General features: G+C 34.5%; 1 long non-coding RNA gene across 1 annotated transcript; it reads left to right on the forward strand.

Annotated features, from left to right (window-relative positions):
- Positions 5,921–6,530, forward strand: LOC109239627. The gene is made up of 2 exons (XR_002069937.1): positions 5,921–6,133; positions 6,367–6,530. It is a non-coding gene; the product is annotated as an uncharacterized LOC109239627 (long non-coding RNA).

The following is a 10,685-nucleotide window of genomic DNA, read 5'->3' on the forward strand; positions in this document are numbered from 1 at the left end:
CGTCGGACCGGAGCTCGACCAACGACCTCAAACTTGGCCGCGAACTACAGCTACGACCTCAACGGAACCGGATTCGAATGAACGGGAACCTCTCGGAATTGCACACGAACAGCTCGTCGACTTGACTCGCACCTGTGGTGTCGTTTTGGACGATTTTGAGGCTGTTTTTGGGACTAGTTTTTGCAGCTATTTTTGCTGTGTTTGTTTCAGCTCTCTGTTTTTTCCAGATTTTCTTATTCCCTCCCTCTCCATATTTTCGTTTGTTCTCCTTTATCTATCAGTGTGTGGTGTTAGCTTCTTGTTTGTGATGGTGATGGAGCTAGGCAGCTATGGAGGATGGTGGGCGTTGGTTGATGTAGCTCGTTTCCGGCGAGCTGTTATGGGCGAGAAAAGCAGAAACAGCGATGGGTGAAGGGAGCTGAAGCTGAAACTAAGTTTCTAGGTTTTTGTTAACTTGAGAAAGATGAAGGGGTCTTGACGGGTGTAGCGGCTGGAATTTTCGGAGCTGAAAACCAGTCGGGCATGAAGAAGATGATCGACGGGGAAGGGGTCTGATATGGTGAGTTGCGGCGCTCAGCTTTTTCAATCGCAGCTTTTCAGTCTTTTTGTTTTCCTTCCTGTTTTAGAGTGCAGGTATTACCTATAATATAGGTCTAGGTTTTAGGTATATTTTTGTGTATTTTGCCAATTAGTCCCTAGGTCTTTTTGTGTTAAGTCCTTAGGTTCTTTTTATTTATTTTTGTTCCCAAGAAGAGTCTAGAAGGGTCCCTAGGCTTAGTGGACTAATCCGAATTGGGCCAAGAATTGGGCTCTAAAACTCTTAAAATTGTGATTCAACACCTTAATTGACTCCTTTTAAAATAAGATAAAAATACTACACAATGCAAAAACTAATCCTAATTAATTAAAGTAAACATGAAACTATTTTTGTGTTTTTGAAATTATATAAAGATAAAAATAAGGTACTATTTTTGTATTTTTTTAAAAAAAAAATTTATGAAAAATACATAAACTAAAATATTTTTGTAATTTTCATTTTTTCTTGTAATAAAATAAAGTAAAAGAGTCAAAATGAGTTGAAATAGCTATGAGGATAGCGTAGCGTGTAAAAGGAACTCCTGGATATACTTGGGCTGCTACGAACCAAATCACCAAATGGTGAGTTAATGCGAAAGCAGGCCAAGCTCCGTAAAAGCCCAACGGGTTAAGCCTAAATTAAATATTTACGTGCTAAAATACAAAAAAAATCTTGGGGAGGGTCAAAAATCACATGTCTACAACTACAATATATAAAATATTAAGGTCCATATTCTTCGTAAATTAATACAAATATACCTTTGATTTCAGTTATGAATTTCTGGAATTGTACTTTTTACATCTTTGAGCATTATGACCAAAAAGATCACATCTATATGCACACAGGTCGAATAGACAATCCTCTTGTGCCGTTGGAAAGAGTATGTGACGACCCGACCCGTCGTCTCATGAGTTACCGCTCCGTTTCCCCCATTTTATGCTTCTTCATGTTTCATTATCAGTATTTGGTGTGTTATAGGTTATTCGGATTGGTTTTGGTAGAAATGAGGTACTTAGTCTCTTTAAGGAAGGCTTGTTTTGGAAAAGTCAACCGGATGTTGCCTTACGAGTTAGAGGGCTCGGATGTGGTTTCCGGTGATTTGGTTAGCTTCGGGGGATGATTTGTGACGTAGGAGTGCGATCGAAATTGATTTTGGAGGTCCGGTGTAGAATTAGGCTTGAATTGGCGAAGTTAGTATTTTGGCGAATTCCGGTTGATGGGTGAGATTTTGATCCGAGGGTCGGAATGGAATTCCGAGAGTTGCAGTAGCTTCGTTATGTGATTTGCGATGTGTGCGCAAAATTTCAGGTCATTCGGACGTCGTTTGGTCGGTTTTTTGATCGGAAGTGCATTTCGGAAGTTTTTGAAGAACTTAGGCTCGAATTCGATGTAATTCGATGGTTTTAGTGTTGTTTGAGGTGTTTTGATGATTGGAAGAAGTTTGAATGATGTTTTAGGATGTTTTGGTGTTTTTGGTTGAGGTCCCGGGGGCCTCGGGGTGATTTCGGATGGCTATCGGGATGAAATTTGGAGTTTAAGGACTGCTGAAGGGTCTGGTATCTGGTGTTCTCGCTTCTGCGGAAATGGACCGCAGAAGCGGTTCCGCAGAAGCGAAGGGGAAGCCGCAGAAGCGAGATGGGGAGTCTAGGGAGTTTCCGCAGAAGCGGACTGGTGGACCGCAGAAGCGGTCCTGGGTAAAAATTGGAAGAACCGCAGAAGCAGAATAAAATCCGCAAAAGCGGTGTCGCAGAAGCGACAGTATTATCGCAGAAGCGAAAAGGGCCTGATCAGAGGTATTAATTCCATCTTCGCGAATTTTTGAAAGAACTCAACATTTTCACTTCGGACTTGGAGGTTTTTGTGCGATTTTGGAGAGGGAATCAAGGGACTTCATTGAGGTAAGGGATTCTGAGCCTAAAACATAAATCTAATGTGTTATTACATGAATTAAGGGTGAAAAATCAAGGAATTAGAGGTCAAAAATGGAGGTTAGGGCTTGAACTTAAGAGAAAGGAAATTTGGGATTTGGGGAGCATTTGAGCTCGGATTTTAGTAAATTTGATATGTATAGACTCGTGGCGAGATGAGGAATCCATTGATGTGAATGTTCTGAGTTTTCGAGAAGTGGGCCCGGGGCTCGGGTTTTGCTAGTTTCGAGATTTTTGTTATTTTTCGATTGTTTTCGATAGGGTATTGTTCCCTTAGCATATTGTGATATATTCGCTCTGATGTTGGTTAGATTCAACGCGCGTGGAGGCCGATTTGAGGGGCAAAGGCGTCGCGAGCTAGAGATTTCACCGGTTCGAGGTGAGTAATGATTGTAAATGATATCCTGAGGGTTTGAAACCCCGGATTTGCACCCATAATGCTATATTGAGGTGACTTGCACGCCGGATAGAGAGCGTGGGGTAGAGCACCGTTGGGGATTGTGACTTGGTCCGTCCCGGTTGTTGATTTTACCGCGTAATTGACTGAAACTTATTTGATGTTTTCATGATTTGGGCTGGTTGCCGTATTTGGGCTTCGTGCCAATTATTTGAATCCTTTAGGGATTGTTATCACTGTTTTCGCATTACTTTGCATATTATCTGATCTCGGTCCAAGGTTTTAATACTGTTTTGCAAACTCAGCCATTTTTCTAAGATTTGAAAACTTAAACAATATTTTATTGACGTTTTGAGCTGAGAACTACCATGTTGAATTGCCCAAGTGGCTTATGTGCATTTCTGGACTGAGCATGGATCGGGCTGCGCGCCGCAGCAGTATTACATGTGTATTTCTGGACTATGGATGGCTCGGGCTGCACGCCGCAGCGGTGTTATATTGATTTTGAGGCCGAGGGCCTGGTTGATGCCACGAGATGGCTTGATATTGCGCTTGGGCTGTAGGAGCCCCTCCGGAGTCTGTACACACCCCCAGTGAGCGCCGTCCACGTTAAATATATGGATGGCTCGGGTTGCACGCCGCAGTGGGTACCGGAGTGTACCGTCATATGCATTGCATTGCACTCATGCATTTGTTCCTATTTGTCTTATTTGTCAAGACATTTCAGCACTCTCATTTCATTGGCTTCCATGCTATTTCTGCGTTGCTTACCGGATTCCCTGGTGTTATTCGTTAATGGAGTGATGTGCCCGAGGGGTTGACTTTTGTGTTGACTTGCACTATCTGTTTTGCATTCATTTGCTTAACTGTTGGAAAGAGATATTTTCAAAAGAGGTTTTAAACTGAGTCCAGATATTTCTAAAAAATTTCACGGTTTCACTATTTTTCTCAAAGGGTTACACTGTTCTATATAGCATGATGACTTGTTTTACGTGGTTTCTTGCTGCTCAATTATTATTTACTTTTATTACTCATTGAGTTGGAGTACTCACTTTACTCCCTGCACCTCGCGTGCAGATGCAGGTACTTGTTTACCCGGTAGCGGGTTTGAGCTGGTTGAGGATTTTGCTATCGTAGCTGAGCAAGGTGACCGCCAGCGTTCGCGGCACCGGATTTCTTCTTTTTGATTCTAAATTTTTATCCATGTATTACAGGCCTTGTAGTTGTATTAAAAATCCTTCTAGATGCTCGTGACTTGTGACACCCCGGTCGGGCTGTGTTGGGATGGTTCCCTATTTTTATCACTTTTCTTCCGCACTTATGGGAATTTTATTAATGGTTTAGACTTATTCATTCTAAGTAATTATTAAAGAGTTATTGGTGTTCTGTTGACTGGCCTTGTCTTCACGAGAGGCGCCATCACGACCGGGTGTGGAAATTGGGTCGTGACAGAGTACTTCTATAACTACAATATATACAAAATCAAGTCCAAATTATTTGTATATTTATAAGCATATTCTTCTTAAATCAGTTATGAATTTATGTTATTCTGCTTTTCACATAATTATATCTCTCTGCAGGCATCGCAAAACCACAATCAGCTTTTGTCGTCCAAAAGGGAATTCTGAACTACAATATATACAAAAAATTAGGTCCAGACCCTTCGTAGATTTGTCTTCTTTCTTCGGTAATATTCATTTTTCTTCATGTGAAAGTTTTTTGTGGTTGTTCTGTATTCACTATGATTGAACCACATTTTATACTTCAGCAATATCCCGATGGTTCACATATTAGGGTCTTTTAATTACTTTCGTCAGCACTTTTGGCTATGGTTCCTAAAGTACCATTTTTCTTGGTTGAGTTCAACACAACAATTATGAAGGTGAATTTTGTAACTTTTTTCTTAAATAGACAAAGTATCTCAATCAGGTTCACATGTAGTAACATTATTCTGTATATCTTTTTGTGTTGCATGTTACTCATAAATATGTGAAGATATTGTCAGTTAATACCATGCCTCAGTATGAGTTAGGTTAAAGAGTTTGGGTGCCAATTTAAGTGTCGGTCAATTAAATACTATTAGGTTTGTGCACCAAATATTTCATGGAACCATTAAACATGCCTTTCTACTAATTATTTTTCTCTTTCCTGTTTTGATAAGAGTTGCACGCGAGTTGCCGATACACTATTGCTTCTTGAGGGGATTCAAATACATTCTATTTTATGTGTATCTCCACTCAAAAACTATCACTCCTCTTGCATTAATTGTTCATCCGCATATTCTAGATTCGTCATGTTCACTATACTCTTTGTCTGAAAGGCGGATGCAGCCGTATATAATTAGGTAATGAGTCTAAACTCTAATTTTAAAATATAATAGGTTTCAAGCTAAAAGTGCGCACTCATATAGTTTAAAAACCTATGTTTCGTCCATACCTTATCTAAGGTTAATCTTGCTCGCACATGTCAAGATGGTTGGTGCCATTAGTGCAAGTTCTTATTCAATGGGCATGCTTTGAATTAGCTGTTTTCTACTTGGTAATTCCTTTTGTGACCGACTCTTTCTCAACTTACATATATCCATGGCCTGGAATATTAAACCAACATGCTCCACCGCCAAGAAATCTACGATGATCGATGAAGTGCACAATAAATATCGTCAAAGTCAAAACTTACATAAGAAACAATAAGTACTTAGGATCAAAATTATAAAAAGATTTTTACATAAAGCTATTTTGAAGCAGTTATTGAAAATTTTAATGTTAAAGTATATTTGAACCAGTGATTAGCTTCAGGATATGAGGCGGCAGTCAAATGAAAGCAGTTGAGAAAAGTAGATGCAACACCAACCACATCACTACAATCAATCAAATCTCTACAGACATAATAAATTTTGAATTACTTCAGCCACTTCCAAGTCAGAGATACTTGTGGAAACCACCCTAATCAAGCAACTTTGCTATGCAGACATCAAACAGAGAAACCCAAAAAAAAAAAAATTGAGGCAAACGAACATTTCTCCAACCGATTCAAATCTTCATGTTGCTACCAAAAATTCAAGAAACATACGGCTTGCAAAATATGGCTACTCAAAGTGATTTAGTTAATGATATAATAATTTCGCAAATGCAATGAAAGTTGAAAGTTCGGATTGTTCGTCTGTGAAAAATACCAGATCGTTACAATTGAGATGCTACTTTCTCGATTGAATCAGTTCTGCAAGATGAAAAGGTATTAAAAACTATTATTTTCTCATAATTCGTTTTGGTAACTCTATTTTTTGATTACATGGGTGTGTATTTACAAATCTGAATTTTTTGATATGCTCTTCATATATTTTTTAATTTCGATGTGCATATTCATGGGATAACCAGTTGCAAAAAACTGTATTTAAGTTGCAGATTTTCGTTAAATTGCATGTTTTAAGTCTTTTTTGAACTCACTTATTTTTTTATATTTGTTAGGATCCCGACTTCAATACTATTGAAGGCGTAGATGAAGCGATGGAATGCGAGGTAAATACATCGCTTACTTTTAATTTGTCCTTATGATGACACTTATTTTATTTATACATGGATAGCTATAGTTGATAATAAGATGCTAATCTTGGAGCACTCATGTTCTTATCCCTGGTTGGAGCCTCCAGAATGAATTAAGTTAGATCTCCAAAAGTTACTGGGTTCCCGAGAATCCATATACCATACTCTAGATCCGCCTCTGCATATAATATGAAAATATAACATGATTCAAAATGAATAAGAATAATTTATAACTAAATGAATCTAAAAAAAATCTTTATTTACTAATCTTTTAAATTCATTTGTTATTTATCCATAATCATCATTTCAATCTTCAGTCCCTTAGCTTCTTACGTGTAACTCGTGATGAAAATCATAAAGTGGTTCATTTGTAATTACATGTTTATTTAGAAATAATCTCATATGAGATATTAATTCATCTCGAATTATAATTATGATAACAGAAAGAATAGTATGATAAAAAAAAAACTAAAGTCACACTAATGGATTGCGTTATTTCAAAACTTAAGAAACTGCCTATTCAAGCATTATTTTTGGGTGTTTAATCACTAACTTGGTTAACAATTACTTTTAGTTCCAAATATCATAAAATTAATTTGTACTAACATCAATCATAATTTATAGAATAAAACATTTGAGTTTTGTTCATCACATCTAGCATTTTTCTTCCTAAAATGAAGTTATATGCGAGAATTTCAAATTTTAAAATTATATAATCGAACCCACAGAGGAATGTGTTATTATATTAGATGACGACATATGATCTCGAGCGTCTATGCAATATATTATTATCAAGAATATGGAAGAAAATGTTATGCATAAATATTCCAATTGTACTTTTAAAGGCAAAAATAACAAGCAAGGACACTTTTAATTGATACAACAATGGAGAGGACTTTGGTCTTTCACACGATTAATGCTACATATACATCTATTTTTATTGTATCTCTCGCTGTTCATGCACGGGTACGTATACTAGTGAGTAAGAAAAGAAGGGGGAAAGAAAAAGAAGAATAGTGTAGGGGGGGGGGGGGGGGGGAGAAAAAGAAAATAAAGAAGGAAAAAATTTAAAATAAAACTCTCACTCTATAATAGAGGAAATAAAATATAAATCACGTCTTATATACATATATTTTTAAGAAATTGATCTTCTAGGAATGCGATCAAATAAACACTAAATGCACACCAAAGTATCCTTTACTCAAATACTTATGAAAATATAGAAAACGAACGTACGTTTTAAGAAATATAACCAAATATACCTACTATAATAGGAAAATATTAAAAAAGGATAGAGTTCTAAAATTAGTAGAAAACATTTTTCTTTTTAATTTATCTTCTCCTAAAACGAGAAGACTTTCAAATCTTCTCCAAAGCACATTTGGTAAAATTTTAGGAGTATGAATAGTGAAACACTGATGATGTACGACGAGAAATTGAGTTTTATCGAATTTTTATAACAAAAAAGATATAATTTTACTTGCCTACATTATTGTTACTATAATTTCAATAGACATTAACATGATATTTATAGGTGAGTCCAATAATTCTCATGATTTTTCTTTCTTCTACCTCAATTCACTTTAAAAAACTATTATCTCATAAATACATTAATACTTTTTACAAAACTAGTATTTATGAACGTGCGTTGCACGTTAGTAATGACACGTAATGGTTTAAACATTTAATTATATGAAGGAACAATAAAATTTAATTAATGAGAGAAATTTTGTATATAATAATATAATAATCATCTAAATACCTAAAAATATTATTATATTAGCATAATGGATGAATTTAAAATAAAAGGACAACATCACACAAATGATCAATTTTGTCATGTTACTTAGCTAATAATGTGTTAGCTTCCTCCGGTCTACTTTAAGTGATTTTTTGGTTGCTTTCACACATATTAAGGAATTCACCTTTTATCATTAATTAACAATATAATTGACCATATTAACCTTAAAGTGGATCGGAGGAAGTATAATTTAAAAGTATTTAATGTGATGGTATCTTACCGAACACTTCTTGTGGGCGATATTTTTGTGTGTGTATGTTTCCTCCTAATTGGTTACTCTACCTTAACCAGAACTCTTGTTGCCGATTTTGATATCCCTCTTGAAAGTGCAACATACAGTTGTTTGTGCAAGAAAATATATTGCGGTAAATATAATCTAATATTAGGATGTTTGTCCTAGTGATTTATTTATTATATTTGAAAAACGTAAACATACTAAAATTATTTTGACACAAATTTAAAAGAATATTCCTTAGTTTTGGAAGACCAAAGTTGAATTCAGGGATAAGAATATACTTAGAAGCACATTGAGCAGTATCATAATTTTGCATGTATAACATTACTGTCACAACTTCTATATACCATCTGTGTGCTATTACATAAGTTATTCGGCGTATCTATGTTTTTCAGTAGCATGACGAGCATATATTTTTCAAAAACAACCTATATACAATGGAAGATCAATTATAACTTAGTCTATTATATATACGGTGACACTAACATGCGTAAGAAATATTAAACTTGACAACAAATGTGTATGGTAGAAGGCCATTTGATATTAAAGTATTTAAGTATTCTTCTTGGTAGTAATTATTGGTATCATTCTCTGCTGAGTCAAAAACTGAAAAATATTTTGTTTTTACTATAAAATTTTGCAATTAACCTTTTATTTAGTTGATCAACATATTTATTTCTGATAGCTAAGATAACTTTTTAATTCTATCATGCGATTTGCAAATTGCATTTTAATCTAATGATAGAAATATTTCTCTTACTAAATGCACTACTGTTAGCATTGGGGTTGATAACCAAGTATTCGAGAAGAACCAAATCATCTTTTATTGGATGCTCTTCTTCGTTTCCGACATGAAGCAAGAAGACACTAAATGCCGGATCTGTTCTTACTTTATATTTCTTGTCAGTTGAATCTTTTTTATTTGAGGCCAGAAGTATTACTTTGGCGAGCTAGCTTTTACAGTCTTTGTTTTTGTCGATTTTGGAACTACTGGTAGTACTTGATAGAAATCACCTCCCAAATCATTAATTTTTTCACCAAACGGTCCATTAACATCCAATATATCTCTAGAACTCTGGGCAGTTTTCGATCGTTACACACTTAGTTATAAGTGCTTCATCCCATATTATCAATTTTGCTTTCTTTATAAATTTAGCATCATTGCTCTGCTTTGATATATATATTTGTGATGGTTATTTGAGTAGGAAAACAATTCAAATATAATATAAAAATATATTATCGTGGGGATATTATTTTCCTCAATTTCAACTCTTTATGCAGCCCAATTAATATTACTTTTATTATTTTTTGGTATTGGACATTATGGAGTGGTAATGTATTGCCAATATGGAGGATTATTAAAAAAATTGATTTTATTAAACCTTCCTACATATTTTTAAATAAGAATTTAATAGATTTTGAATATTAAAAGTTAGCATAGAAGGTATTGTAGTCCAAGAATTAGGTTATTGCAGTTATGTCCTTTACCTATGAGTTCTTTCATTTAATATTTTAGGGCTATTTTGGTCTATTAATAATGTATTTGTGCCTTTATAATAATATAGGATTTTCTTTTTCTAAATCGATTTGGACAATATAACACATTTTTCAAATTAGTCCAGAAAATAGGNGCTTTTATCATAATTTATGCTCTCCTTTTTTCTAAATCGATTCGGACAATATAATACATTCTCAAATTAAATTAGTAATAGGACATTATAATACGTTTTCAAATTAAATTAGTAATAGAAATTTTTAAGAAGTATTTCCTAAAAGTAATAGGATTATATGACTAAAAACACGTCTCTACCCCGAAAGTAATTATATTAATAGAAAACATAACGTGTTCCTAAAGATATTAGGTATACATGCTAACATGTAGTATTATATGTCTTTGTCTGAAAGTAATTATGTTAATATGATTCCTAAAAGTAATCATGCAGGATTCCTAACATATAGTTTATGTCCTAAAACTAATAGGATTATAAGGCTAATATCTAGAATTTCGATTATATCCTTTTATTATGAGTTATTATGCTTAATATTATAAGGTTATTTTTGTAAACTGACATTGTATACATGCTTTTATAATAATATAGATATAGATATATATAGATATAGATAGATATAGATATAGATATAGATATAGATATAGATAGATTAATCAATGATATATGCATGTCCATATTTTTGGGGTGGCGAATGTAA

The sequence above is a fragment of the Nicotiana attenuata genome, chromosome 1 (assembly GCF_001879085.1).
Source record: "Nicotiana attenuata strain UT chromosome 1, NIATTr2, whole genome shotgun sequence".
NCBI classification, from domain to species: Eukaryota; Viridiplantae; Streptophyta; class Magnoliopsida; order Solanales; family Solanaceae; genus Nicotiana; species Nicotiana attenuata.